This window comes from Phyllopteryx taeniolatus, unplaced genomic scaffold (assembly GCF_024500385.1).
Source record: "Phyllopteryx taeniolatus isolate TA_2022b unplaced genomic scaffold, UOR_Ptae_1.2 contig_121, whole genome shotgun sequence".
NCBI classification, from domain to species: Eukaryota; Metazoa; Chordata; class Actinopteri; order Syngnathiformes; family Syngnathidae; genus Phyllopteryx; species Phyllopteryx taeniolatus.
Genome location: NW_026902994.1, coordinates 411 through 23,146, shown reverse-complemented (window position 1 = coordinate 23,146; position 22,736 = coordinate 411). Strand labels below are relative to the sequence as shown.

The following is a 22,736-nucleotide window of genomic DNA, read 5'->3' as shown; positions in this document are numbered from 1 at the left end:
AGGAACCGTGTTAAACCAAAAATGCCATTGAAAACTTCAAAGAAAGGTGGACAAATTTTAATGGTTAACAACAGAACTACTGATGATTGGTTCCTTGTTGTCACAGGAGTTTCAGGACAAACTAACAATTGGTTACTATTGATGGAACAAGCAGCAAATGTAGCGAGAAAAGATTGTGTTGTTTGCATGGGTCCCAGGCCTTTGTTGCGCATAGTTCCGGCATAATTATCACAAGATTGTATTATTCCATTTGCACACTGATTGAGGAGCATCTGCAACATTTGCACAACCATTGTCCCAGATTATCGCACTACTCGTCACTTTAAACCGCATACACTCCTTGAAGTCTCAGCACCCTTTGCACAATGGTCATTGCACCGGACTATTGCGATATTAGTCATTCAAACTGCTGCTATTATTAGGCAGGGTTATGCTGCTATTATTAGGCAGGGTTATTGTTGGATTTATCTTACCCAACATTATAAAAAATAGACACAAAAGGAATGAAGACGCTTGTTTCTTTTTCTCATGAGGAGGGCGTATGGGAGATTGTTCAGATCACAGCCTCTCAACACGCTCTAAACAATCTCTCCCGTCGCTCCTGCATTTATTTGAAAATAGGGAGGTTTCTAAGTTTACAAGACATAACGTACTAAGCTACAAGACACAACACAAAATATTTGAAAATAGGAGGGTTTTTCCCAGACATAATGTTCTAAGCAATAAGACACAACACAAAACATTGGACCAACACCTGTCACGTCCCCGACCACATCCGATCACGTCCTTGGTCCAGGCGCCCTTCCATCGGATGATGCTGAGTCATCTTTTCGAAGGCGAGACATCTAAAATCGTCCATAATACTAATGCAAGCTAAGCAAATAAATGATAACTTCTAGAATATATTTAACATTTCCCTCCTGTTTATCATGTATTTGCACAAATTCTCATATCATCTTACAGTCACTTCATTTCGATTTTTAACTGTAGAATCATTTTTATGAAACAAATACATTTACACTCAGAGTAAACTTGTCATATATGAATGTTGTAGTTTAAACATCGTAATCATCTGTATCAGGAAACAAATTAGTTAAAGCAAAATCATCATTATCATCATAATCATCATTATCATCCTCCAATAAAGGATAAATCTGCTCCATACGGTTCCATGTGGGTTATGGCTGTGGTGATTAATTTACTGATTAATGCCCGAATGCATGGGATACAACAACATCCACACAATGTCAGAATGGCTGTAAAAACAGCAATTGATATCAATATTGGTGAAATTAGGGTTTTATATTTACCAAAAACGTCCATTCAGCTGTTTCACAAGGAGTGTTGATTGAGGGTCCGTAGACCATCGATGGCTCTGGTCAAGCTGCCATCTGAAGCAGTATTGTTTGTTCTCCAAACATACCGCAAACACCTCCCTCTCTTGCGAGGAGCATGTCGACAGCTATGCGGTCTTTGGAACGTCCTTGAGCTGCTCGTGCACAGCTTCCAACCCACTCTGAGTGCAATTTCCTAATCTCTGTAAATTGAAGTGGATATAGTTTATCCCATCAACATTTTTATTAATCGTACACCAACAGCATATGAAGTATTCAAATCCTCCTGCAACTTGGTCAGCTAATTTGTATTGATTAGGAACCCCACGAGGAACACCTATGCCGTCGATGTATGTTTTATGTTGGATAATTTTGCCTCTGCCAGGATAAATCTCTTTTTTGTCAAGTATGTCCAAAACACACAAGGAATTTGTCTCCGGTAGTTGGAGCCGCTCTAGTACAACAGACAGTCAATTTACAGAACTTGCATTAGTATTATGGACGATTTTAGATGTCTCGCCTTCGAAAAGATGACTCAGCATCATCCGATGGAAGGGCGCCTGGACCAAGGACGTGATCGGATGTGGTCGGGTCGGGACAAGTGTTGGTCCAATATTTTGTGTTGTGTCTTATTGCTTAGAATACTATGTCTGGGAAAAACCCTCTTATTATCAAATATTATGTGTCGTGTCTTATTGTTTAGAATACTATGTCTGGGAAAAACCCTCTTATTATCAAATATTTTGTGTTGTGTCTTATTGCTTAGAACATTATGATTTGTAAATCCCTCCTATTTCAAATAAATGCAGGAGCGAGGGGGGGGATTGTTTAGAGCGTGTTGAGAGGCTGTGATCTGAACAATCTCCCATACGCCCTCCTCATGAGAAAAAGAAACCAGTGTCTTCATTCCTTTTGTGTCTATTTTTTATAATGTTGGGTAAGATAAATCCAACATCTTTCCATGACAATATCTAACATAATGGAAACCCTGAAAGTTAAGAACTCATTGAAGTCCTACATCATATTAGTTATTTTCAAACTTCATAATTTGCAATATAGGAAATAAAAGGCCAACTTCACATCTAATAAGGACTACTGGGGGGGACATAGAATTTCCACATTCTAAGTTTGCCTTCTCAGTGATTCTCACTGTCGGTGATACCCTGATTGAGATAAATAGAAGCACAAATGGAATCATGAGTGCTTTTGGTGGTCTATCTCCAGAAAACAAGTGTAGCGGACATGCACACCGCAACCTTCTTTTTATTTTTGTGCATCTGTTTTTTCTTCAACCGAACCTGCTTCTTTCCCACTTGAGGTCCGGAGGAAGACCACCCCAAAGATCAGCTGATCTGCGTTCGTGAGTTCACACTGCAATCCTTACTATGATGTACGTCAATGCGTAATAATTGTCGGGAAATTACTAGCTTCCTACGAAATCCCAACTTTGCCTTCTCTCGCTCTGACTCAACGGATTAAACGCTCACACGCTAATTTTGTTTAGTCAAGCGACTACACACGATGTCCTCTTTTCCAATTTTTGTACGCTTTATTTTCTTTCTTTCGTTTACCCTTAGTGTTATGTTCTTGTTGTAGTTCGTAGTTGTAGTTGTGTGTTTCATTGAATATATCATCAAATTCTACTCGTGGTCGTATTTTGTGTGCATTCTGAATGTAAGTCAACCCCTGTAACCTCGGACTCAAAATGTCGTAGTGTGAAGCAACCTTCAGATTCTGAGACTGATTAAAAAGATTTGTCGGCATTTCGCCTGAAGTTAAACTTGAAAAATTTGAGACATTAGTTTGATTTTTAACAATTAAATCAAAATTACGATAAACCGGAAGTAACGCAAACATCGCTCCCGCCTTATTACTTTATCCTAAATTAATTACAAATATTATTTCATACACAATCGCTACAGTATTGATGCAACCCGCGTGAGGAGATTTCAAGTTTTGAATTCAGAACACACAAAAATACAAGCTATTTCAGTAAAATCGACACGTCGCCCGCCATCTTGGGTTAATCTTACTATTCTCACGTTTGCAAGCCTTTACAACGCTGTGTCTACGGTACGGAATGCTGCTCAACACAGATTACGTTTGACATGCCACACAGGTTGCAAAACTAGAGTTTTAATTCCTTTGTGTGGGGAGACAACACGTGGCATCTGCGGCGGCCGCCATTTTGTCTCTCTGCTTTGTGTATTGCAACCACGAGGCTTCGCCATGTGGTGGTTCGCGTCACACTTTGAGGCCTCCGTAGTCCGCCATCTTTGGTGTCCACGTGACATCATGTAGCTCTTCTTCGGTTGGTCTTTGCGGGTCGACTGCCACCTCATGGACGTTTCCATCATGACGTAACCTGTGACCTCCCCCCTCTCGAAGTTAGCCGTTAGCCACCTACCCGCTAGCAAGCTACTGACGATCGCCTACAAAGACGCCCGACCGATCGATGATTATGACTTTGGGAACAATAAATTTAGCTTGTCTGTTGCACCACATTATGATTTTCTGCTGTTTTGCGAGTGCTTTTTTGACTAGTTTTAACCACGCTGCGCGCCGCGATTGCTTTTATTAATTTAAAAGCTTCAGTTTGTGATCGCTTTCAAAACGCCGAGAGCCGCGATTGGTTTCATTATGTTAAAGGTTTATTTTTTCATTTTCTCTCGTTTGCAAAACGGCTAAAGCCATTCAATCCAACCGCGCAACGATCGCGATTGTGATGAATTGAAACGTCGCTCATGTGCTTCAACACAACCGCAACAATTGTACGATTGAAGCGTTGTGCCTTTTTTATTTTGAACCAATTTTGAGACTTACAACGGGAGAGTATGACAAGCTTGAGCAACGAAGGCCCTGCATCACCCAAGCGATAAACGCCATCTTCCGTTCGCGTACGTGCACTGCACATTACAGTAACCACATTTAGTAGTTTAATTAGTTGCTTGTCTATTTTTAATCACTTTGGGTGACACGTGCCAAAACGTTGAACATTTGCTGGAAAAAACTGACACCTGGTTCGGTTCGCTCGAACGCGACAAGCCCAAAAGTCAGGTATCCTCCTTCGCAACCCCACAAGGGGTCGCTAACAAAGAATTGGGTACGACTGCACATGCTATCCTTGAGATCATCCGCAGCTTGGCGAATAATGTGAAGCAAGACCCACGACAGCCCCTGCTTGGAGGCCACGTCCCCGAGCTCGGCCAGCCCGCCGTGATGTTCTGTTCTGACTCCGACGTCTCCAAATAGTGATGACAAGCGTCCCGTCCAACTGACTGGGCAAGCACATAACTGACCACTGCGATGACCAGGGAACACCCGTTACTAAAATCAAAATTCGCGGACCAAAACCCAGTTCGACAATCCGACCGTGCCCTGTGACTCACTGAATGACTTCAGCGACCTCCATCCATACATCCATTTTCTGAGCCGCTTCTCCTCACAAGGGTCGCGGGCGTGCTGGAGCCTATCCCAGCTATCTTCGGGCAGGAGGCGGGTTACACCCTGAACTGGTTGCCAGCCAATCGCAGGGCACACATAAACAAACAACCATTCGCACAAACAACCATTCGCACTCACATTCACAGCTACGGACAATTCAGAGTTGTCAATTAACAATTAATTAAAAAAGACAAGCAGCCATTTCGGCGTCTTCTCAGTAAACTCACCGCTAATGACTCATCAGGGAAACTTTACATGATTACCACACTTGAACGTACGTTCCAACATGACGGACTCGTGGATACTGCAGCAGACATCACTGTCATGTCCGAGGACGTGTTTGACCTACTGCATGACAAAGTACAGCAAGACAGCCGTACACTTAACCTTCAACACTGTGAAATGACAATTCGCCCCCTTGCTTTGGTGAACAGCCACTTAAGCTCGCAAGTGTGGTTGCACTGGACAATAGGGCCACATTCCATCATTCATCCGGTGTTCGTGTCACCTGTCAAGTCAGTACCTTTGGTCATTGGACAAGATCTGCTAAGTCGTTTCATGCCATTAATTGACGACGCAAGACGCGACATTTATGCACAGGTGTGCCGGCCCCTGAAGCGGCCAGAACACAATAGAGAATTCTCCCAGTGCTACGCTCTGAGCCTCCTGGATGCGTCGCCGCTACCAAAATCGCAACCAGATGACAGCTTTACGAAAGGGATGTGCCCACAGGAAACGCTGAAGATGTCCAACAGTGGGTGCTCTCACGACCATTCTTCCAAGCTTTCGAGACCACAAGACGGTGAGATGGAAAACTGCGCCCTATGATATATACGCATATTACGTATATATCTGGACCTCATTGGTCCATCCATTCAGCTTTCACTCTAACCTTGATTGTGTCTTTCTTGATTAGCTGGCCGTCACTCTCGGTGCCATCTGTTTTCCCACCCGGCCCACCCTTTTATTTCCAAGGCAACGCCTGGAACCCAACTCTTCTGGTGCACCTGCAACGAACACTTGGGTTGTGCAATTCCACAGTGGTCTCCATCACCTTCTGTTGTCATGCGTCGACTTGAGCTGCTTGAAGGCTCCACCCCTCTGCTCTCCTCACTGACCTTCATCTTCACTCTTCAAAGGGACACCGGTCGATGGAACCTTGGTGATATCCTCCTCCTCTTCCTCTTCGATGTGGGGGCACACTTCTTGCTCTTCTTTTTTAATCAAAATGGGCTCCTTCCTCTTTGATGTGGTGGACCTCTTCGTCCTCCACTTCCTCTCTAATGTGAGGGGGCTCTGGCTCCTGCCGCTCTGTACGAAGATCTTCAGTGATGTCAGCAAGACAGAAGAAGACAACCCCTGGTTAGAGCGTCTGCCTCACAGTTCTGAGGACCAGTTTCAGTTTCAGTTTATTTTTGAAAGGGGACAATGCAATTTCATAAAACACATGAAGTACACATGGTTAAAAAAGCCAGAATTAGCCAGAAGGCTAGTTTTCATCTGTAGTCCCCTGGCCATGATGTAAAAAAGCAGTAAAATACATCTACAAGACAATATAATACAGGATACATAATCAAACTATACTATTAAGAGAGAATAAAACCATAATTCTTTTGATCATAACAAAAAGACAACATAACATACTTGTCTTTTAGTGTTGGCAGCTATAGGTGTTAACTAGCCACATTTTCAGTTTTTTTGTGAAGGCCTTGTATGTTGTAAGCAGTTTAACCTCCTTAGGTACTGAGTTCCACTCACCAGCGCTCCTCACTGACCAGGCTGACTTACTGAAAGTGCTCCTGCGCAGAGGAATGAGACAGTCACCTCTGACAGAGCCTCGAGTGACACGCTCAGAGCTGTTTCTTTGGCTGATGAACTCAGCCAGAGGAGCTGGGGCCAAATCATGGAGTACTTTATAAATCAAATTTAAATCTGCAAATATGTGAAGACGGTCCCAGTTTAAAAGACTGTATTTTTTTAAAATTGCACAGTGATGATAGTGCCTTGGTTTTTTATCCATCACTTTAATTACTTGTTTGTACAAAACTTCCAATGGTTTTTTTGCATTCTGACCAGCCTGGGACCAACTGGTTATGCAATAGTTAAAGTGACTAAGAATCATCGAATGCAGGTAAATTTTTGCAGCTTCAGTTGACATTTCATTCCGAATTGCACGAAAATTTGCGAGGTTTAATTTGATATTTTTACACAATTTGTCAATATGGGCTTTAAAGGAAAGCTGTGAATCAATTATTAACCCAAGATATTTGTATTGGCTGACAATTTGCATTTTTTCTCCATTAACAAGTATGTCGGGGTCAGGTGATACTCTATTTGTTTTAGTGAAATACATGCCTACAGTTTTAGAAACGTTTAGCTGTAGACAGCACTCCTGCAACCAAGTTGTGACACAGGACATTGTATTAGTGAGTTTAGCAGCAACAGTATCTTTGGAGCGACCATGAACAAAGAAAACTGTGTCGTCTGCATACATTACGCACTCTGCTTCAGAGCAAACAGTGGGCAAATCGTTGATATAAAGACTAAATAAAAGGGGCCCAATATTGATCCCTGAGGGACTCCAGAGGTTAGCCTAAGAGACTCTGATCTGCAGTTGTTAACTGATACAGATTGTGTTCGGTCATGCAGATATGATTCAATCCAGCTCACAGCTTTGCGAGAGAAGTTAAATTTTGAGAGCTTGGTAAGAAGAACAGAGTGATTTACTGTATCAAAAGCTTTCCTGAGGTCCAAGAACACCGCCCCTACAACTCCACCCTTGTCGAGAGAAGATTTTATTTTCTCAATGAAGAGGCATGTAGCCATTTCAGTGGAATGCTTGGATCTGAAACCAAACTGCATGGCGTGGAGAGAGGGGGAGCTGCTGATTAAATAATGGACAATCTGCTCTGACACCCATTTTTCTGCAACTTTGGAAATGGCCGGAAGAATGCTTATAGGTCGGTAGTTATTCAGAGAAGTTGAGTCACCGGATTTAAAGACAGGGGTAACAATAGCAGATTTCCAGGCCTTTGGAAAGTGACCAGATGAAATTGAAAGATTAATGATTGAGGCAATAGGAGGAGCAAGAGTTGAACCTAGATCTTTGAGCATGCTCGTGTCCATTCCAAAAACATCCTTTGCCTTAGATGGTTTGAGTGAATGAATTAAATCGATAACTTTGGTCTCAGTAATATTTGTAATAGTAAAGAACTGCGTTGTAGACAATGCAGGGTATTCCTTCATTTGTTTTACTGCAAACTTAGAAGAGATTTCTGACACAGATTCAATGAAGTAGTTGTTAAAAGCATCAGCCATCACTTGAGGTTCCGTCAGGATGTTTCCATTTAATTGAATTTGCATTAGTTTTGTTTTGTTATTTTGTGTAACACCCAATAGTTTTTTAATATAATTCCAGGTTATTTTTGAATTTCCCTTCGCACTATTCAGAGCAGTAATGAAAAAGTCAGCTTTAGATTTTCTTATTTCTTTCACTACCCTATTTCTCAGTGAGATAAAGTGCTCTCTATTGTATCCTGATTTGACCGACAACTTCAAGGAATGATCGCGTTCTTTCATCAGTTTCAGAATAAATGTGTTTAACCAAGGCAGGCCATTCTTTCTAGCTTTTAGTTTAATTATCCGTGTAAATTGTATAATAATTTCTTGTATTTTGTTGGCAAATTTAGAACAATCCTCATCTAAATTTTTACCAGCGAGTAATACATCCCAGTTTACTTCTTGGATGGAATCTTGGAAATTTTGTTGTTCATGTTTTGGTATCCTATTGGATTCAGTGGTGGCCAAGGGTTTGAAGCGCTTTTTATTTAATTTTCTTGAAACCATTATAAGATTGTGATCAGACAATCCTGTGAGCATATTGTATGGCTTCAAGATCCTTTCTGGCCTATTAGTAAAGGCTAGATCAATCTGAGTTCGGGTGGAGTTTGTAATTCTCGTAGGGCCATTAAAAACCTGAGTCATATCCATGTCATCCATAACCCTTTTCAATTTTTTCCTAACTTTGTTAACTTCCCAATTAACATTTAGGTCACCCATTATTATCACCTCTTTTGCAAGATTGAGTTGTTTCAGTAACATTTCCAGCTTTTCATAGAAAGCGGCATTTGATGAGGGAGGCCTATAAGTAACTACAAGAATAAAAGACATTTGCTGTGACAAAGAAACAGTTAGTCCAAGAAATTCTAATCCATTCTCATCTGTAACATGTATTTCATTACAATTCAAAGTGTCCTTGGCATAAATCATAACACCTCCTCCCTTAGAACCCTGTCTGTCGTTTCTAAACATTTTATAACCAGGTACAGATAGTATTGCTGAGGGCGAAGATTCATGGAGCCATGTCTCAGATAGGCAGAGGAAGTCAATATTTGAGTCAGTGAGAAGGTGATTGACCTGATCACTTTTCGTTAAAATGCTTCGTATATTTCAGTGTGCACAAAGAATGCCTTTTGGTTTGCGTGTTGAGTCCCATATTAATTTAGAGTTATTAACGGTTTGGAACGCCCTCCATTTCCGGTGCTTTAGTATTGCGGGGTTTGGCAGCCCCCTGTTTCTTTTATTGGCAATGTTTGCATGTAGCTTTACGCTGCCAGCTTCCGCATCAGCCGTCGGTGGTGGTGGTGGAGGCCCAGCCGTCGGTGGTGGTGGTGGTGGAGGCCCAGCCGTCGGTGGTGGTGGTGGAGGCCCAGCCGTCGGTGGTGGTGGAGTAGGCCCAGCCGTCGGTGGTGGTGGTGGAGGCCCAGCCGTCGGTGGTGGTGGTGGAGGCCCAGCCGTCGGTGGTGGTGGTGGAAGCCCAGCCGTCGGTGGTGGTGGTGGAAGCCCAGCCGTCGGTGGTGGAGGAGGCCCAGCCGTCGGTGGTAGTGGAGGCCCAGCCGTCGGTGGTGGAGGCCCATTGGCACACATAATAACACAGCAAGACAAGAAGAAACCGCGTCAAAAAGGTTGTTTGGAATCATACGCCCAATATTGAGCCATTTTGACAAGAAAGCAGTTGAAGAAGTTGCGACTTTTGCGAGGACCAAGAAAAGCCCAACTGGCTGGCTGACTGTCGACAAGTTCCCAAATACAGAGTGGCGTCCAAACACCAGAAAGTTTACCTTGCCTGTGCGCGGCAAGAGGAGGACGCGTTTCACATCGGCGGACTTCGCTCCCTCGCCAAAAGGTCCGCCGCGCCGGCCGGTTCCCTCACACCTGGGCGATGGGTTGTGCTCTTCGAAGAGGAAACCGACACTTCGAGTTCATCCAGACAGAAGCGCTGCAAGTTCCCGGGCGCAGGCTCAAACTCAAACCGCCTACGTCACTTCCGTGACAATGATCGTGTTTGATCGTATTAGCTCCTCTGCACATTCAACGTCAACGGGTCCTCCGCTACTCTTCCCCGGTCGCCGTCACAACACTTGCCACTGTACACACTCGCACCGGCGCGCACTCCTTCCTCCTTCGCAGTCCCGCCGGATGACGCCTGCGCAGTCCCGTCTCACTCACACATCGACGCCCACGCCCATGCAGTACCACAGTTCTTCTCTGGGTTCTCTGTCATCGGCTTTCTCTAGATCTACAAAGACACAATGAAGCTCGTTCTGACCTTCTGTGTACTTTTCCATCAACATCCTCAAGGCAAATAATCCATCTGTGGTACTCTTTCTAGGCATGAAATCATACTGTTGCTCACAAATACTCCCTTCTGTCCTGAGTCTAGCCTCCACTACTCTTTCCCATAACTTCATTGTGTGGCTCATCAACTTTATTCCTCTATAGTTCCCACAGTTCTGCACATCACCTTTGTTCTTAAAAATGGGCACCAGCACACTTTTCCTCCATTCCTCAGGCATCTTCTCACACGCTAGAATTCTATTGAACAAGCTGGTCAAAAACTCAACAGCCACCTCTCTGAGATGCTTCCATACCTCCACAGGAATGTCATCAGGACCAACTGCCTTTCCATTTTGCATCCTCTTTAATGCCTTTCCAACTTCCTCCTTACTAATCATTGCCACTTCCTGGTCCACCACACTTGCCTCTTCTACTCTCCCTTCTCTCTCATTTTCCTCATTCATCAATTCCTCGAAGTATTCTTTCCATCTATCTAGCACACTACTGGCACCAGTCAACATATTTCCATCTCTATCCTTAATCACCCTAACCTGCTGCACATCCTTCCCATCTCTATCCCTCTGTCTGGCCAACCTGTATAGATAATTTTGTCCTTCTTTCGTGTCCAACCTGGCATACATGTCATCATTGAGTTATGCATGCAAACCGAAAGGAAAAAACACACACAATCATTCTACGCACAATTGTGACTGTTCTCGTTCTGCTTACGGCAGGATGTTTAGTCTCAAAATAAATACCAAATGCCATTTTTTTGGGAGGAACGTGGCAACAACCCACCGCCTGATGAAAATAAAAAAAAGCGTGGGAGTCTATGCGCATCGTCGGCCTTTTTCCTGACGAACTGAGGCGACGTGATAACGAGGCTGTAAAGCGTTAAGTGTCAGTGATAAAGTCTGCTACTGACGCCGGGAGCTGCAGACTACGTATAAATCAGACATTTTTCTTTATCTTTCTTTTTTTTAAGGGGGAAAAAAATAATCTGGAGACGTCGCATGCATAAAACATGTCGGTGTGTTTCCACTTGCAAAAGCTTAGTGTTTACGCTCGCTCTCGTTAGCGACAACACCTCGCTAACGTCAAGATGGTTGTCCTGTAGCACAGTGGATTTTAGTACATTTGTGTTTATTTTAGGGTAGCTTGTTGTTTTATTTCAGAGTATATGGTTCTCTATAGATTCTTGCTCTGTTTAAGAGTCGATTATTCTTCGATTTCAACGTAGATAATTATGTTTGCAGTGGATATTTGTTCTATTTCTTTGTATTTTCTTGTTTCCGATAAGATTGTTGTTGTTAACAGTGCTCTTTTGAATACATTATTGTTTACGCCTTCTTTTTTTCTTGTATTATCCGGGGCTTGCTTCGAGTTGTCAGCGATCACCATCGACGTCAATGCCTTTGCTCGTCTTTAAGAAGTCATCGTTTCTTTACATTGGACCTCGCAGCCCGACCCCCCCCCCCCAAAAAAAATAACTCCAATTAGAGTCCCCAGAAAAGTGACCGGAGGCCAGATTGAATGTCCGGCGCAAGTGGACGCGCATACTTCTCTGCCACTCCAGACTTCCACATGCAGTACCACAGTTACTCTCTGGGAACTTTGTCATAGGCTTTCTCTAGATCTACAAAGACACAATGTAGCTCGTTCTGACCGTCTCTGTACTTTTCCATCAACATTACTCAAGGCAAATAATGCATCTGTGGTACTCTTTCTAGGCATGACACCATACTGTTGCTCGCAAATACTCACTTATGTCCTGAGTCTAGCCTCCACTACTCTTTCCCAAAACTTCATTGTGTGGCTCATCAACTTTATTCCTCTAAAGTTCCCAGAGATCTGCACAACACCTTTGTTCTTAAAAATGTCCACCAGCACACTTTTCCTCCATTCCTCAGGCATCTTCGACAAATGACTGAGAACTATGTGAATTTCTTGGGTAGCCCCTCACTTACACTCTGGTCCTGTAGATGTTTATAATTTACATAGCCACTCCCACCACACTTCAGTTGTACAGCCGGGTCTACGACCCCCTGTCCTGCAGGCTTCCACTCCTGTCCCTGTCCTGTCCAATCCTGTCCTATCTTGTTGTATCCTTACCTCGCAGGGTGTAGCACAACTGACCCATACAACACTCGATTCTGCGTAATTGTACTATATTACTTTCCTCATCTTGTTAACAGCTAGAGTTTCATCTTTTGTTGTCTTCTTTTCCTATATTATTTAGCTACCTTTTCACTCTGTCTCCTTTTTTTTTTCTGAAATTGCCCTTTAAAAACTTTGCTCTATTTGACTGAACGATTGTAATTCTCAATAAATATCCATTTGAATACAAAGAAACAACATCTCAAGAATGGTTAGCATAAACATTGAATCTGTATCTGGGTGGTAGGCGCCAGTGAGAATTTAAATCACGACCCCTGGTTTACAAGACCAGTGCTCTCGCCCCTGAGATATGAGCCCTTCTGTTAGCATTTTCGCTCATGAGCTATCACCTAATTTTACAAAATGAAGAGCAAAGCTTGGAAATGTCTGTGATCAGCTTGTTAACCATAGTGCTAATGGTAGGTTAGCAAGGGATGACAGAGTATGTCATGGCTTTTGACATGTGCAAATTGACTATTCAGGAAGCTGGTTTCCTACCTTGTCTAGCGTCATGTATAACAAATAGGAAACTACACTTCAGGCCTCAGTGAGAATTGAACTCACGACCCCTGGTTTACTAGACCAGTGCTCTAGCCACTGAGCTATGAGGCCTTTCTTTTCTGTTTAGAGTTACCATTTTGGTTAACTAGTTAACAGCAACAAAGTGGGCAAATGCATTGTCAGCTTGTTAAGAAACAAAGTATCAAGGAATTTAATTGTCTTACCAACACACATTTACACATTTTTGGATTCATACGCGACCAAGACGCGGAGTTAAACGCGGATCCGATCGATGACGTCATTGATCGGATCGGCGACTTATGACATGAAAGCCGGCCAGCATAAAATGCTAATTATCGGCCGATAACGATAACACCGAGCAGATCGGCGTAAAATCTACTTTTAAACAAAATAATTTATTCTTTTCAATTTATATGAAAGTGGGTCACGATTTTGCAACCTTAGCCACATGCAAGCTGAATGTACTGCTGAACTGAATGTTTTGTTAGCCACAAGTGATTCGTTCGTTTAACGAGTCCTGTCTTGGCACGAGTGACTCAGGTGGAATTTCATTGTGAACTAGTACGATGAGTGATTCGTACTAGTGCAAGGAACGACATATGCAGTGAACGTACTCGTGAGTGATTATAACCGTTCTTCCTTACGGGACAGCTTTCACGAGCATCCGTTTCTCCAACCTAAACGGCTAATGTTGGGTCAGTCAAGCACATGAAAACATCCATCCATCCATCCATTTTCTGAGCCGCTTCTCCTCACTAGGGTCGCGGGCATGCTGGAGCCTATCCCAGCTGTCATCAGGCAGGAGGCGGGGTACACCCTGAACTGGTTGCCAGCCAATCGCAGGGCACATAGAAACTAACAACCATTCGCACTCACAGTCATGCCTACGGGCAATTTAGAGTCTCCAATTAATGCATGATTTTGGGATGTGGGAGGAAACCGGAGTGCCCGGAGAAAACCCACGCAGGCACGGGGAGAACATGCAAACTCCACACAGGCGGGGACAGGGATTGAACCCCGCACCTCAGAACTGTGAGGCTGACGCTCTAACCAGTCGGCCACCGTGCCGCCCACATGAAAACAAACACACATATTTAAAATAAATGTAAATTCATAATAAATGTACGCATGCATACAGACATATTCCCCGGTGTCTCTAATGCAATAATTATATCATTTTAATTAATAACAACACAACTGCAATTCAGCTTACACAGCACTTCTAAAACCACTCAGACACTTTACAGTAAACAGATGAATGTATTTAATACAAAATCATGAGTGAAACAGGTTGATGTTTTCAGACAATAAAGTTAACTTTTCACAACAAGAGAAAGCTCTGCTTTCACAGAGCATCAAATAATTGAGATAGACTCTTGTTGCTCCTCCCCACAAAAATCCTTAGTAAAAGGGGAAAGATTTATACAACCTGAAAAGAAACAAGAGTGACCTGCTTTTGTCACAGCGAAGCGGGCTATGTCATTGTCCGCCATGCCATTTTAACAGACGGTCTTAAATTCAAACAATTGGACTTTTTTTTAACACTAATAAAAAAAAAACCACCTACATTTGACATACTCCAATATTCTCATCCTGTCACGCAAAAAGACAATGTAAACGTGTATAGATGCTCTGTGTTGCCGTTTTTTATCAAGATTGACAACCGTTTTGATGCACGGCATTGTGGGAAGGTGACACATTTCATGTCATCTGATAGATTGGTGTGTTCTTTTGAGTTTATGATTATTTGGACAATCTTGTGGGGGTGCACCGTTCCTGGAGGTACTGCAATACCCGGTTGATGCGTGGAGTGGACAGAACAAGCCCCTATTCCATCTCAAGGAAGGCCATTCTTTCTAGCTTTTAGTTTAATTATCCGTGTAAATTGTATAATAATTTATTGTATTTTGTTGGCAAATTTAGAACAATCCTCATTTAAATTTTTACCAGCGAGTAATACATCCCAGTTTACTTCTTGGATGGAATCTTGGAAATTTTGTTGTTCATGTTTTGGTATCCTATTGAATGCAGCCCTATGGGGGGCACAAGTCAGTGCAAACTGTAGGCCGGTCCCAAGCCCGGATAAATGCAGAGGGTTGCGTCAGGAAGGGCATCCGGCTTAAAACCTTGCCAAACAAATATGAGCGTTCATCCAAAGAATTCCATACCGGATCGGTCGTGGCCCGGGTTAACAACGTCCGCCACCGGCGCCGTCAACCTGCAGGGCGCTGTTGGAAATTCAGCTACTGTGGGTCGAAGTCGAAGTCAAAGAAGAAGAAGAAGAAGAGGTGGAAAGCGGGTTCTTCGGCAGAAAGAGAAGAGGAAAACACAGAGCCTAGAACTGAATGTGGGGACTTTGAATGTTGGGACTATGACAGGAAAATCCCGGGAGTTGGTTGACATGATGATTAGGAGAAAGGTTCATATATTGTGTGTCCAGGAGACCAGGTGGAAAGGCAGTAAGGCTAGAAGTTTAGGGGCAGGGTTTAAATTATTTTACCATGGTGTAGATGGGAAGAGAAATGGAGTCGGGGTTATTTTAAAAGAAGAGTTGGCTAAGAATGTCTTGGAGGTGAAAAGAGTATCAGATCGAGTGATGAGGCTGAAATTTGAAATTGAGGGTGTTATGTGTAATGTGATTAGTGGCTATGCCCCACAGGTAGGATGTGACCTAGAGGTGAAAGAGAAATTCTGGAAGGAGCTAGATGATGTAGTTCTGAGCATCCCAGACAGAGAGAGAATCGTAATTGGTGCAGATTGTAATGGACATGTTGGTGAAGGTAATAAGGGTGATGAAGAAGTGATGGGTAAGTACGGTATCCAGGAAAGGAACTTGGAGGGACAGATGGTGGTAGACTTTGCAACAAGGATGCAAATGGCTGTCGTGAACACTTTTTTCCAGAAGAGGCACGAACATAGGGTGACCTACAAGAGCGGAGGTAGAAGCACACAGGTGGATTACATCTTGTGCAGACGATGTCATCTGAAGGAGGTTACCGACTGTAAGGTAGTGGTAGGGGAGAGTGTGGCTAGACAGCATAGGATGGTGGTGTGTAAGATGACTCTGGTGGTGGGGAGGAAAATTAGGAAGACAAAGGCAGAGAAGAGAACCATGTGGTGGAAGCTGAGACAGGACGAGTGTTGTGCAGCTTTTCGGGAAGAGGTGATACAGGCTCTCGGTGGACGGGAAGAGCTTCCAGAAGACTGGACCACTGCAGCCAAGGTGATCAGAGAAGCAGGCAGGAGAGTACTTGGTGTATCTTCTGGCAGGAAAGGAGAGAAGGAGACTTGGTGGTGGAACCTCACAGTACAGGAAATCATACAAGGAAAACGGTTAGCTAAGAAGAAGTGGGACACTGAGAGGACCGAGGAGAGGCGAAAGGAATACATTGAGATGTGACACAGGGCAAAGGTAGAGGTGGCAAAGGCAAAACAAGAGGCATATGATGACATGTATGGCAGGTTGGACACTAAAGAAGGAGAAAAGGATCTATACAGGCTGGCCAGACAGAGGGATAGAGATGGGAAGGATGTGCAGCAGGTTAGGGTGATTAAGGATAGAGATGGAAATATGTTGACTGGTGCCAGCAGTGTGCTAGGTAGATGGAAAGAATACTTCGAGGAGTTGATGAATGAGGAAAATGATAGAGAAGGGAGAGTAGAAGAGGCAAGTGTGGTGGACCAGGAAGTGGCAATGATTAGTAAGGGGGAAGTTAGAAAGGCATTAAAGAGAATGAAAAATGGAAAGGCAGTTGGTCCTGATGACATTCCTGTGGAGGTATGGAAGCATCTAGGAGAGGTGGCTGTGGAGTTTTTGACCAGCTTGTTCAATAGAATTCTAGTGCGTGAGAAGATGCCTGAGGAATGGAGGAAAAGTGTACTGGTGCCCATTTTTAAGAACAAAGGTGATGTGCAGAGCTGTGGCAACTATAGAGGAATAAAGTTGATGAGCCACACAATGAAGTTATGGGAAAGAGTAGTGGAGGCTAGACTCAGGACAGAAGTGAGTATTTGCGAGCAACAGTATGGTTTCATGCCTAGAAAGAGTACCACAGATGCATTATTTGCCTTGAGGATGTTGATTGAAAAGTACAGAGAAGGTCAGAAGGAGCTAAATTGTGTCTTTGTAGATCTAGAGAAAGCCTATGACAGAGTACCCAGAGAGGAACTGTGGTACTGCATGCGGAAGTCTGGAGTGGCAGAGAAGTATGTTAGAATAATACAGGACATGTACGAGGGCAGCAGAACAGCGGTGAGGTGTGCTGTCGGTGTGACAGACGAATTTAGGGTGGAGGTGGGACTGCATCAGGGATCAGCCCTGAGCCCCTTCCTTTTTGCAGTGGTGATGGATAGGCTGACAGATGAGGTTAGACTGGAATCCCCGTGGACCATGATGTTTGCAGATGACATTGTGATCTGCAGTGAAAGCAGGGAGCAGCTGGAGGAACAGTTAGAAAGATGGAGGCATGCACTGGAAAGAAGAGGAATGAAGATTAGCCGAAGTAAAACAGAATATATGTGCATGAATGAGAGGGGTGGTGGGGGAAGAATGAGGCTACAGGGAGACGAGATGGCAAGGGTAGAGGACTTTAAATACTTGGGGTCAACCGTCCAGAGCAATGGTGAGTGTGGTCAGGAAGTGAAGAAACGGGTCCAAGCAGGTTGGAACGGGTGGAGGAAGGTGTCAGGTGTGTTATGTGACAGAAGAGTCTCTGCTAGGATGAAGGGCAAAGTTTATAAAACAGTGGTGAGGCCAGCCATGATGTATGGATTAGAGACAGTGGCACTGAAGAGAAAACAGGAAGCAGAGCTGGAGGTGGCGGAAATGAAGATGTTGAGGTTCGCTCTCGGAGTGACCAGGTTGGATAAAATTAGAAATGAGCTCATCAGAGGGACAGCCAAGGTTCGATGTTTTGGAGACAAAGTTAGAGAGAGCAGACTTCAATGGTTTGGACACGTCCAGAGGAGAGAGAGTGAGTATATTGGTAGAAGGATGATGAGGATGGAGCTGCCAGGCAAGAGAGCTAGAGGAAGACCAAAGAGAAGGTTGATGGATGTCGTGAGGGAAGACATGATGGCAGTTGGTGTTCGAGAGGAGGATGCAGGAGATAGGCTCTCATGGAAAAGGATGACGCGCTGTGGCGACCCCTAACGGGACAAGCCGAAAGGAAAAGAAGAAGGTATATAACAAAAGTTAATCTCAATACTTTGTTATATCCCCTTTGTTGGCAATGACAGAGGTTTTCTGTAAGTTTTCACATTGTTTTCACACACTGTTGCTGGTATTTTGGCTCATCGCCATGCTGAAAGACCCAGCCACGTTATATCTTCAATGCCCTTGCTGATGGAAGGAGGTTTTCACTCAAAAACTCACGATACATGGCCCCATTCATTCTTTCCTTTGCACGGATCAGTTGTCCTGGTCTCTTTGCAGAAAAACAGCCCAGGGGCGCCCATGAAAAAGACGTTGCTTGGATGGCAGCATATGTTTCTCCAAAACCTGTATGTACCTTTCCACATTAATGGTACCTTCAAAGATGTGTAAGTTACCCATGCCATTGGCACTAACACAGCCCCATACCATCACAGATGCTGGCTTTTGAACTTTGCGTCCGGATGGTTCTTTTCCTCTTTGGCCCGGAGGACACGGCATCCATAGTTTCCAAAAACAATTTGAAATGTGGACTCGTCGGACCACAGAACACTTTTCCACTTTGCATCAGTCCATCTTAGATGAGCTCGGGCCCAGAGAAGCCGGCGGTGTTTCTGGCTGTTGTTGATAAATGGCTTTTGCCTTGCATAGTAGAGTTTCAAGTTGCACTTACGAATGTAGCGCCGAACTGTATATACTGACATTGGTTTTCTGCAGTGATCCTGAGCCCATGTGGTGATATCCTTTAAATATTGTTGGTTTTTGATGGACTGATGTCGTTTTTTTATGCAGTGCCGCCTGATTGATCGAAGGTCACGGGCATTCAATGTTGGTTTTCGGCCTCGCCGATTACATGCAGTGATTTCGCCAGATTCTTTGAACCGTTTGATGATATTATGGACCATAGCTGATGAAATCCCTAAATTTCTTACAATTCTACGTTGAGGAACAATATCCTTAAACTGTTCGACTATTTTCTCATGCACTTGTTCACAAAGAGGTGAACCTCGCCCCATCTTTGCTTGTGAATGACTGACCAATTCAGGGAAGCTCCTTTTATATCCAATCATGGCACCTACCTGTTCCCAATTAGCCTGTTCACCTGAGGGATGTTCCAAACAGGTGTTTGATGAGCATTCCTCAACTTTCTCAGTCTTTTTTGCCGCATGTCCCAACATTTTTGGAAAGTGTTTCAGCCATAAAATTCTAAGTTAATTATTATTTGCTAAAAACAATAAAGTGTATCAGTTTTAACATTAAATATCTTGTGTTTGTAGTGTATTAAATTAAATATAGGTTGAACATGATTTAACACAACGTCCCAACTTCATTGGAATTGGGGTTGTAATTGCATTACACTCGGTCGCACCGACACAACAAACGCACAACATATCAACATAGAGTGCGTTGGGAAGTTCACTCCGGGCGCGCTGTCCACGCCCCGGAACCTTCGGTAACTCAGAGCGTTGTTAGTGTGTGTGCCACCCGATACAAGTACCGTATTTTCACGACCATAGGGCGCACCGTATTAACAGGCGCAGTCTCAGTTACTGGCTCTATTTCTGTATTTAACACATACATAAGGTGAAGCGTATTATTGGGCGCAGGCATGGTAAAACATATGCAAGCTTAAAACATACAGTAGCATGCATGCACGCTAAAACTATGTTTTTAAAAAGGCAGCGGGAGCAAAACTGAGTTCAGTTGTACTTTATTTAAGTATTTGACAATGTACTCACGTTATTTTTTATCAATCCTCATCCACAAATCCATCAAAGTCCTCATCTTCTGTATCCGAAATGAACAGCTGGGCAAGTTCTCCAACAAACACGCCGGGTTCCCTCTCGTCATTGTCAGACTCAGTCTCGTTGCCGGGGGGGCTGTTCAGGAATGATGCCGGCTTTCGCGAAAGCTCGGACAACAGTCAAAGCAGATACCTTATTCCAGGCATCCACAATCCATTCACATATGGTGGCGTAACACGCCCAGCGTTGCCTCCCACTCTTAGTTGCACTTGGTTTTTCACAGCGGCTGTGAGATGGGCGCGCATGGAGTCACAGATCAACAGGGTCGGTGACTCGTGGAAAAAACAGCCGGTTTCTTTACGTACACCTCACTCAGCCAGTCTCTCATTTTCTCCTCGTCCATCCAGCCCTTTTGATTGGCCTTAATCAAATGCGTGAGAAGATGCCTGAGGAATGGAGGAAAAGTCTACTGGTGCCCATTTTTAAGAACAAAGGTGATGTGCAAAGCTGTGGCAACTATAGAGGAATAAAGCCACACAACTATAGAGGAATAAAGCCACACAATGAAGTTATGGGAAAGAGTAGTGGAGGCTAGACTCAGGACAGAAGTGAGTATTTGCGAGCAACAATATGGTTTCATGCCTAGAAAGAGTACCACAGATGCATTATTTGCCTTGAGGATGTTGATGGAAAAGTACAGAGAAGGTCAGAAGGAGCTACATTGTGTCTTTGTAGATCTAGAGAAAGCCTATGACAGAGTACCCAGAGAGGAACTGTGGTACTGCATGCGGAAGTCTGGAGTGGCAGAGAAGTATGTTAGAATAATACAGGACATGTACGAGGGCAGCAGAACACCGGTGAGGTGTGCTGTCGGACGAATTTCAGGTGGAGGTGGGACTGCATCAGGGATCAGCCCTGAGCCCCTTCCTTTTTGCAGTGGTGATGGATAGGCTGACAGATGAGGTTAGACTGGAATCCCCGTGGACCATGAGGTTTGCAGATGACATTGTGATCTGCAGTGAAAGCAGGGAGCAGCTGGATGAACAGTTAGAAAGATGGAGGCATGCACTGGAAAGAAGAGGAATGAAGATTAGCCAAAGTAAAACAGAATATATGTGCATGAATGAGAGGGGTGGTTGGGGAAGAGTGAGGCTACAGGGAGAAGAGATAGCAAGGGGGGAGGACTTTAAATACTTGGGGTCAACCGTCCAGAGCAATGGTAAGTGTGGTCAGGAAGTGAAGAAACGAGTCCAAGCAGGTTGGAATGGGTGGAGGAAGGTGTCAGGTGTGTTATGTGACAGAAGAGTTTCTGCTAAGATGAAGGGCAAAGTTTATAAAACAGTGGTGGGGCCAGCCATGATGTACGGATTAGAGATAGTGGCACTGAAGAGACAACAGGAAGCAGAGCTGGAGGTGGCGGAAATGAAGATGTTGAGGTTCGCTCTTGGAGTGACCAGGTTGGATAAAATTAGAAATGAGCTCTTGAGAGGGACAGCCAAGGTTCAATGTTTTGGAGACAAAGTTAGAGAGAGCAGACTTCGATGGTTTGGGCACGTCAAGAGGAGAAATAGTGAGTTTATTGGGAGAAGGATGATGAGGATGGAGCTGCCAGGCAAGAGAGCGAGAGGAAGACCAAAGAGAAGGTTGATGGATGTCGTGAGGGAAGACATGATGGCAGTTGGTTTTCGAGAGGAGGATGCAGGAGATAGGCTTACATGGGAAAGGATGACGCGCTGTGACGACCCCTAACGGGACAAGCCGAAAGGAAAAGAAGAAGAAGATTTATTACTCATTTTATGTATCGGATCAGGACTCATTATCGGGAGATATTTAACAATAAAGATTGACTTGGGTGCAAAACAAAAATGGGATTCGGACACATTGTGATCTGCAGTGAAAGCAGGGAGCAGCTGGAGGAACAGTTAGAAAGATGGAGGCATGCACTGGAAAGAAGAGGAATGAAGATTAGCCGAAGTAAAACAGAATATATGTGCATGAATGAGAGGGGTGGTGGGGGAAGAATGAGGCTACAGGGAGAAGAGATGGCAAAGGTAGAGGACTTTAAATACTTGGGGTCAACCGTCCAGAGCAATGGTGAGTGTGGTCAGGAAGTGAAGAAACGGGTCCAAGCAGGTTGGAACGGGTGGAGGAAGGTGTCAGGTGTGTTATGTGACAGAAGAGTCTCTGCTAGGATGAAGGGCAAAGTTTATAAAACAGTGGTGAGGCCAGCCATGATGTATGGATTAGAGACAGTGGCACTGAAGAGAAAACAGAAAGCAGAGCTGGAGGTGGCGGAAATGAAGATGTTGAGGTTCGCTCTCGGAGTGACCAGGTTGGATAAAATTAGAAATGAGCTCATCAGAGGGACAGCCAAGGTTTGATGTTTTGGAGACAAAGTTAGAGAGAGCAGACTTCAATGGTTTGGACACGTCCAGAGGAGAGAGAGTGAGTGTATTGGTAGAAGGATGATGAGGATGGAGCTGCCAGGCAAGAGAGCTAGAGGAAGACCAAAGAGAAGGTTGATGGATGTCGTGAGGGAAGACATGATGGCAGTTGGTGTTCGAGAGGAGGATGCAGGAGATAGGCTCTCATGGAAAAGGATGACGCGCTGTTCCTAACGGGACAAGCCGAAAGGAAAAGAAGAAGAAGGAGTAAAAAGTAAGATTGTAGGGGTGGGGGATATTATGAATGCAGGTTGACGCAGAATGTGTTTGTCTACGGAGGCTAAACAAAGTTTGTCTAAGTCGAGTTCCCATACTACATCCA

At 44.1% G+C, this 22,736-nt stretch overlaps 2 non-coding genes across 2 annotated transcripts; both read right to left on the bottom strand.

The window, feature by feature from the left end:
- Positions 1–13,090: 13,090 nt before the first annotated feature.
- trnat-agu (transfer RNA threonine (anticodon AGU)) lies at positions 13,091–13,163 on the bottom strand. Its single transcript has one exon. It is a non-coding gene; the product is annotated as a tRNA-Thr (tRNA).
- Positions 13,164–14,408: 1,245 nt separating this feature from the next.
- LOC133473115 (U5 spliceosomal RNA) lies at positions 14,409–14,522 on the bottom strand. Its single transcript, XR_009786963.1, has one exon. It is a non-coding gene; the product is annotated as a U5 spliceosomal RNA (small nuclear RNA).
- Between the last annotated feature and the right edge of the window lie 8,214 nt (positions 14,523–22,736).